The sequence below is a fragment of the Ptychodera flava genome, chromosome 10 (assembly GCF_041260155.1).
Source record: "Ptychodera flava strain L36383 chromosome 10, AS_Pfla_20210202, whole genome shotgun sequence".
Classification (NCBI taxonomy): Eukaryota; Metazoa; Hemichordata; class Enteropneusta; family Ptychoderidae; genus Ptychodera; species Ptychodera flava.
In genome coordinates, this window is record NC_091937.1 from 22699031 (window position 1) to 22707555 (window position 8525).

Here is an 8525-nt window from a genome sequence, read left to right on the forward strand (position 1 = left end):
TAATATACTGATCTATGAATTGTGTGATGTCATCATCACTATTTTCACCATATTGTGGTGCATCTTTAATCCATACAAGCATGTGTATATGTGGTGATCCTCTTTGTTGGAATTCCACTCTGTAAAAGTAATCGTGTATTTCACCAATTGGATGATGTGAGCTCATTAGGAAATCATGCATAAATCGTTGAAATGAATAGTCAAGTGTCGAGCACACGTAACAGGGTCAGATTTTATCAAATCAGATTTTGTATTCCAAGACATGTTCAATACATCGTCATCTGTGTATTCCTTGTTGTGAACTGTCCTTCCAAGAATTTTCAATAGATGTATCCATTTAGATTCTGCTGATGAAAATGACATGAAAAATGTTGGAATACCAAGTTGACGTATCATGGCAAATATATCTTTCTTTGCACTCTCCCAGTATGGTGGTGAACTCTAAGTGTCTTCAACACTCTGAATCCCTCATCAAGTCGAACAATTTTATCAACATTTTGTGGTGATTGAAGCTCACCAGCTGTTAATTTGCGGCCCTTCAGATTACATTTTCGCAAACATAATGTTGCCTTGTCTTTAATCTGCTTGATTTGTAATTTTTTTAGTTTAAAGAAAATGTTAGGCATCGACTTTGCAACTCTCCTATCTTTGTGTCGAAGTTCCCATTTACACAATGTACTATATAATACAGGGACTATGCGTTTCTTTTGTCTGGGTTGACCACAATATATTGTTGGAAATGAGAGCTCCTCAGAATATTTGTCTTGAAATATTCCTAGTGGTTTATTGTTCTCGCCTGGTGCATAACAAACTGCGCCATCAGAGTCTGTGTGTTGATCATATAAAGGTGATAGCATTGTATCCAGTGTGCCAGCAGGATGATCTTCCAATTTTATTTCTTCAGTCCAATTATCATCATCATCATGATCATCATGATCATTACTGTCATCTTGTTTACATGTTTGTTTGTCAGACATGTGAGAATAATCATGATCGTCATTTTCCTCACAAAATTCCTGCCAATTGTGGTTTCATCCTTTCTGCAAACAACCCAATCTGTAGATATTGTAATCAGTTCTGCTTTATATAAGGGGCTATTTTTAACTAACCAATTAGCTGCTTGTAAGACTTTCACTGGTCTGACATTCTCTACCTGATAGGCATGACTATAGCTAATCTTTCTTTTAAATTTGACAGGTATTGTCTGCGATTCATTTAAATTCTAGGTAATGTAGAGACAGTAGTTGATACATCAGCTATAACATTGACTATGTTACCTCTGAGACTAACTTGTCTACCTCTTGGCAATTCTCTTATTTGCATGAATGGAATGCGTAAGGCAACAAGTCTTTCTTCTAGTGGATGTAACTGTAACTCGGGGGGATTAATGGAAATGACATGTTATTGGCCACAGAACAAGGAGGCAACTTTGACTCTTTTAAATATGAATAACAAGTTTTACATAATGGTGCCATATCATTATCTGTAGCCTGAGATGATGCAAAGGTGTTTAACTTTTCTTTAACATTATTGTAGTTCAAAACACTTTCTCTGTACCACAGCTGTTGGCAGCACACACATACAAATTTGGGCCATTCTGAACTGCACCGTGAAAAATTTGTATCAGCTCTTCAATAGATTTGGCAGCACTACATCTTCTGTTGTTTAGTTTGTTTAATCTATCTCTCATTTGCTCTCTCTCTCTATATGATTTATCAGTTCTTTTAATACTTTTAATATTGCATCTCTGATCTTTTCGCTTTCCCTGAAGACCTGGTCAGTTCTCTTTGTCTTTTTAGCATTAGCATTTCTTTCCCTTTCATTTTGTCTGTACTCATCATCACACCGTCTTATTTCTTCGACTCCCTATTTCTGTTGTTTTCAGTTTGTTTATATACATCATCACTTCTCTTTGTTTTCTTAGCAATTACATTCCTTTGTCTTTCAGTTTGTCTGTACTCATCATCACACCGTCTCAATTTCATTGATGTCCTGTTTCTCTTGTTTTCAGTTTGTTTATATACATCATCACTTCTCTTTGTTTTCTTAGCAATTACATTCCTTTGTCTTTCAGTTTGTCTGTACTCATCATCACACCGTCTCAATTTCATTGATGTCCTGTTTCTCTTGTTTTCAGTTTGTTTATATACATCATCACTTCTCTTTGTTTTCTTAGCAATTACATTCCTTTGTCTTTCAGTTTGTCTGTACTCATCATCACACCGTCTCAATTTCATTGATGTCCTGTTTCTCTTGTTTTCAGTTTGTTTATACACATCATCAGCTCTCATAGTTTTCTTAGCATTGACATCTCTTTGCCTTTCAGTTTGTCTGTACAGCTCATCATTCTCATAATTTTCTTAGCATTCATATCTCTTTGCCTTTTAGTTTGCCTGTATGCTGGATCAGCTCGTTTATTTTGCTTGGCTGTTAAATCTCTTTGCTTTTCGCTTTGCCTAAACTCTATTTGTTCTCTCTTTTCTCTCTTGGCAATCATGTCTCTCTGTTTCTCTATTTCTCTATAATTTACACAATGTTCATTTTGCGGCATAGAAGATTTCTCTGTTTGTACTGGTCCAAAACTGTTTACATTTATTGCTTGTGACAAATTTTGCTCTGTGCTTTGCAGAAAGTCATAGTGACCACTATCAATTTCTCCTTCAACACGGATTGCATGATACAAAAGATGTATACTTACAGAAGAATTACCAACAGTCTCTAATGGTTCACTTAAAGTGTCAAGATGAACTGCAATATTAATGTTATATGCAAGCGCTGCAGCATTTATTTCAATGTCCCCTCCATAAGTTGCATTACCTGGTTCAGATCTGGACATATACTGCCTATAGTCATCTTGAGAGACAATATGCCATCTTTCATATTCACCTTTAATTGGATCCTCATATCTGTCCCAATGTTCAATTACATAGTCAACAGTATGTACTCTTATTGCATGATGATGATCTTGTGTTCCATAGAGTCCTAGACTTATAGCACGGAACAAGCAATTACCATCACCTTCGACATTAACCTTTGTGTAACATCTGTGAGGAGTCTGCAACTGTCTTTTTCGTTGCATGTACAATTTACTTCTTTCATTTTTTGCTTTTATGCTCAGTTTTTTTACTCTCATTGTACTTTTATAGTAACGTTGTGTTATGGGTGTGCTTAATATTATAATAAGTTCTTACAGTCAATTCAAGCACTTGTATACGAAGAAAAATTAATAATTTGACTGATGTTGCTTATTGCTTCCTTGATTTCTTCTGATGCTATGAAAAGTGAAACCTTAAAAGTTGAAGTATTGATGAAAGAATGATTGTGTTTGTTGAGATTGTAGACTATGAATGTGTTATTGCTTGTCAATATTGTGCAGTTTAGACGTTGAACCCTTTCACTACAAAATTTAGGTCCAACTTTATTGGGGAAGCTGGACCTAGACAGAAAAAAGCAGTTAAAAAGGGTTGTCAGTAATAAGTAGACAATGATAGAATGTGGTATGACTGTTCTTGTTTATTATGAAGTAAATGAATGCCAATTTTCAGAAATTGTAGAGAAATGTCAGTCTTCCTTATATATTCAGTACGCTGAAGTAATTCTATTTGATTGCAAATAATCTGCCTGTAAACAATACTCTTGTTTCCTATCAGGAAGTAATGATAGAGCACTAACTTGTGTGCTGTTAAATATTCACGGTATAATTTCACAATGTACACTGAGGAAGACAAAGACAAAACTTTACTGCCTTATTTTTTTTCTTCTGCAAGTTAATACTGAATATTATCAATGTCAAATCAGTTGTGATCTAAATGCGAAATTAACCACAACAGTGTTTGCTCAAAGTACTATCAGCAATGTTGTAACCAATGCTTGTTGACTATCAATTTGTGATCTTGAACGCGCCTCTACAGGCAGTCTGTACCGTCTATGGGCAACTGTGCCTCAACTGGGCAGTCTGTGCCTCTTATAGGCAAGTGATTGTGTTGTACCCCTTTGGGCAAGTTATTGTTTGCGCCTCCTATGGGCAAATGATTATTGCGCCTCCTATGGCAAGTTATTATTGCGCCCTTGCTATGGGCAAGTTATTATTGCGCCTCCTGTGGGCAAGTTATTGCTGTGCCTCCTATGGGCGAGTGAATGTCACCACGTATATGGCCTCCTGGTATAATCTGTTAAGAAACAAAAACTCAAAGTAAGACATCCATTGCATCCTGTTAAATATACATATTTGTACCAGTGAAAAAAATTGGCAAAAAAGATGAATTTGATGTTTTACAACATGTAAAGAACTTATTCCATTTTTTCATGGAAATTATTGACCAACAAGTTCATCATTGATGACACGACACCATTCCTACAAAGGCAAGTTTGCATGACATTGGTCCAGGTATGTCAGACATATCTTTGTGAATGGCCACAAAATATAACATAATGGCTGCCTGATGGCATTGATAGTATCAAAGAACAAATTGAAATCGGTTTGGGCATGTCTGAAATATCTACCTAGATGCCTGAATGCACACACAATGAAAAGCTGCATGGACTAACAAAGAATGGCAAAAGTGAATGAACTCACACAAAAAATATGTGGATTTAATTGGAATGTCCTAATGAATGCCCTGTGGTGATGTAATCATCAATAGACCACTTCTGCAAATGAAAAAAACATAACACCAAGGATTAAAATGACCACTGTCATAAATTTTGTTGACTCCATGAAGTGCCATATCATTTACTAGAACAGTGATACAACATTATCGAAAGCTCTGTTAACATTTCTCACACAACTTCAATGTCCAACAATCTCTTCAAATAGCTATCTTAATGTTTTTGATGTGTGTATGACATGTCATTTTGTTTTAATGAAATATAAGGGCAACACACGGATGTAAATCTCATCAAATAAGTTTATCTTTTAGGACCCATTTAAACCTCATTAGTTCACTCATAGAGTATACTTTTCATGAATAATAAATGAATTCATGGTTTATCATCACTTTGTCCTGTGACATTTCATCACATTACCATTTTGTCCTCATAATGATCATTGAACACTCAAAGCTGGATAAGAAAGGGCACTAAAATTAATCTGCATATTACTAAACTTGTGTAATTTTTTACAAGCTGTACTTTAGAAAATTGTCAAAATTTACAGGATGGAAAGTCAGGAAATCTCCACACTACACACACACACTAATTGATCAGTTCCTACCAGCCGACAGGCTTTATTGATCTATCAACAATTACAGTGGTGGCCTACTCACAGGATCTTGCAAGCAATATTTGTCTGGAAGTTATGAATATGATGAATAAATGTCATTTTTTCATTATACAAGCCTTCCCACCTATGGGGTGGACCATTTGATATCCTGGGGGGGGGGTCTGGAAGATTTTGGGGGCATTTTACATTCTTATTCGCTTTTGATGGTAACGCATTTTCCAAGCACAGTCTTTGCCACTGAGTACCAACCATCGAAATTCAGTAGCTTGTCCCACATTATAGGAAACTAAAAAAGTATGTAAATGATCAGACATATTATTATGACGATATCATGAAAATATTACCTGAAACCCTTTCGGAGCACCACAACAGACCCTATACACAAACAATAATAGTAACTATTCATCATTGCTACCAGTGTACCTAGAATATCCATGTCCCTGCGACATCTACGAGAACGAAAACTATTGCCCAATCTAAAATCCCTAACCCTAATCTATGGCTTTGCCACGACACAATTAGGTGCCACGACAAAATTAGCCTAACCAGCCTATGACTCTCGTCGATTGTCACAAAACAATCTTTACGTGGACTATTTTTATGAAATAGTAATAACATTGACACCAGTCAAGTTGTTATTCTTCGTGCAGGACCTCTCGTGTACGCTAAGGGATACGCTGTCGGGCCGGACCCACGTGGGTTTTGGAGACAGTGCAGCGTACACAGAAATCTACCCGACCTAGCTAGCTCTGCGTACCGTGCTGTGTGTTTCAGGTGTTACACGGCCCCACCACATCTAATGGATGAATTCTACAGAGGAGCCAGCGTAGCTGACATTGGCGCACGCCAAGAAAACATTTAATCACAGAACAGTGAAGCGTAAAGTAATGGATTCTTTCAATCATGCTACAGACTTTTAAGGTTTGTGACAGAGGGCCTTGTCTGCCTTCTTACAATGAAGCAACTACAGCTGTCATCTCTGAACAGTCGACCCAAGACTCACTTTATAATGAGCCAACAAACGTGCGCCAGAAAATCTCAAAAGCCGTTGCTCAAAAAATATGGGTCTAAATGAATACAAAGGATTTGGAAGACCTCATTAGACTAGATGAAAGATGTGATGATGTAGATGATAGTGGCGGGGCCGTGTAACGCCCGAAACACACAGCAGGGTACGCAGGGCAAGAGCCGACCGTACAAATCTATGCCATGAAAAAGTCAAGTTCGGAACTACAGCTCCCAGTCGCGATCGAGTCACAGTCGCGCTCCTTCTCGATTCTTTTGATGCATGTACCGTACTATTCACTTTCTCAACCGTAAACTCAAAGCGTCCAAGTCAAATCGTGGTATCGAACAAAGGTGCATACATCAAATCACGACATAGAATCAACACATCACACACAAATTACTTTGAATTACTTACCGACACCACACCGACAGTCCATCAAAATCACGCTTCAGAATTTGTACAGCAAAAAGCCGGATAAGCGTACTCACAGCACAGAAAGGCTGTGGAGACAAGCGAAGAACTATGTGCTCGTTATGATACGACGGTATAACTTGATTTACGCGACGATGGCGGGGAGACGAAATGTACAAGTACAGTAAGTGCAGTAAGACTGGCTTTATGCCGCTAGGGTTTGTGGGTAAAATGTATCCAGCTGTAGCCAACCTGGACAAGCACATTTCACAGCACCCTCAAACAGTCGATTGTTTTCACTTGTCATACGCGGCGTAACAGAAAAATTAAAACTTTCATAACTTCATTAATATCCAAGCCACGCCCACCAAAACCTTTTCAGTTCTAGCCATTTGAATTCTGAAGATGTCTACCAAATTTGACTGAAATACGTTCAGCCGTTTTTGAGAAAATGGACCAACAGACAGACAGACAGACACACAGACACACAGACACACAGACACACAGACAGACAGACATCGCTGCGACATATGCTCACGTGTTCACACGTGAGCAAAAAATTCAAGTTTTCGGCTCTCCTGATTCCGGATTTTTCGGGTTCAGCTGGATTCTCCAATGTGAAAGTGTGCATGCGGGTAAATCATTTTCCACTTTAATCAGTTTTGAACTCTCGCAAATCATGTGTTCTTTGCCTCTCTCCAAACATAGCGCGGTCAACACCACACCCATGCACTGCGTATATTCATGTACAGCGCATGCGCATGCAAACTTCGAGCGCCAAAATATCTTATCCAGCGCAGTCGTCAAGCAGAGACCGTTGTCTTTACAGTGTCGAGAATTTTCCGTTTCTTCTAAGACTAAAATACTTACTTAGCCACTGTGGCAGGTGCCCTGGAGAATGCTTATCCACACAACTGAGTCCGGAAGGCGAGAGGCTGTTGCCTAGCGATGCATCTACCGAGTGGCCAAAACCCAAAAAAACTGTTCTCAATCTTTTTCTGAATCGCTTTCCAAAGATCACTGACTAAAGGCGGCCAGAACATTTCGAAATGCTACGATCGTTTACAAGATCGCGATATGCTGTTGTCATTGTTCGACATCCAGGCATGTTGATCGCAACATGAAGATAGATACTGATGGCTAAGGTTCGTGAATTATGGTAAGTGCATTGTTTGCTCTTTTGATGAATGACAGTGCTGTTGTACAAACCACTCCAAAGAAGGTTGTTACATTAGCTCTCTATGCTTGTTTCGGGATCTTCTCAAATTGCACCGTTTAGAACCGTCCTGGAGAAAACTGTCTGTCAAAAATCGCAAGGAGAAATTTAGATCAAATTAATGTGAAAAAAATCACGAACATACGAAGTGTCGTTTTCATCTCCCTTAGTTTTTGTACTGAATTTGCTACTGCGTCAATTCAAAAGATAAGTATTTATATTTAATATAACACTTTCTGAATTAGAGAGATTATCTTGTACTATTATACGTGGCATGTTTTATCTGGATGACGAATATAAGTCACGGCGGGCGGTAAACAGCATTAGAGACAAAACTGAATCACTATAGTACGTAACTATAGTGCCTGTGTTAACACACAGAAACTGGATCGACCCGCACGCCTAATTGGTCATAGACAGTTCCCGCCAATAAAGTCTATGATTAGGTCAACGTAGCAAAGTCTCCGTAACCAGGAAGGGTCCTTCCCCAGTAAACACTCTTCGATAGGAAAACATTTCCTGAATAGAAAACCAGAGCAACAAATCGGAATTTCCAGACTTTCAAAAAAGTAATACTAAAAGCACAAGTTACGTTAAAAAAGACACAACGGATTTCTTTGACAACTTTGCCTAGACACTATACGTCACTTATGGCCTCCGTGTCTCAG

General features: G+C 38.2%; 1 long non-coding RNA gene across 1 annotated transcript; it reads right to left on the reverse strand.

Annotated features, from left to right (window-relative positions):
• Positions 1-3493: 3493 nt before the first annotated feature.
• On the reverse strand, positions 3494-7100 carry LOC139142264 (uncharacterized). Its single transcript, XR_011554343.1, has 3 exons — positions 6645-7100; positions 4577-4650; positions 3494-4169 (listed from the first exon to the last, which is right to left on the reverse strand). It is a non-coding gene; the product is annotated as an uncharacterized lncRNA (long non-coding RNA).
• Positions 7101-8525: the final 1425 nt, after the last annotated feature.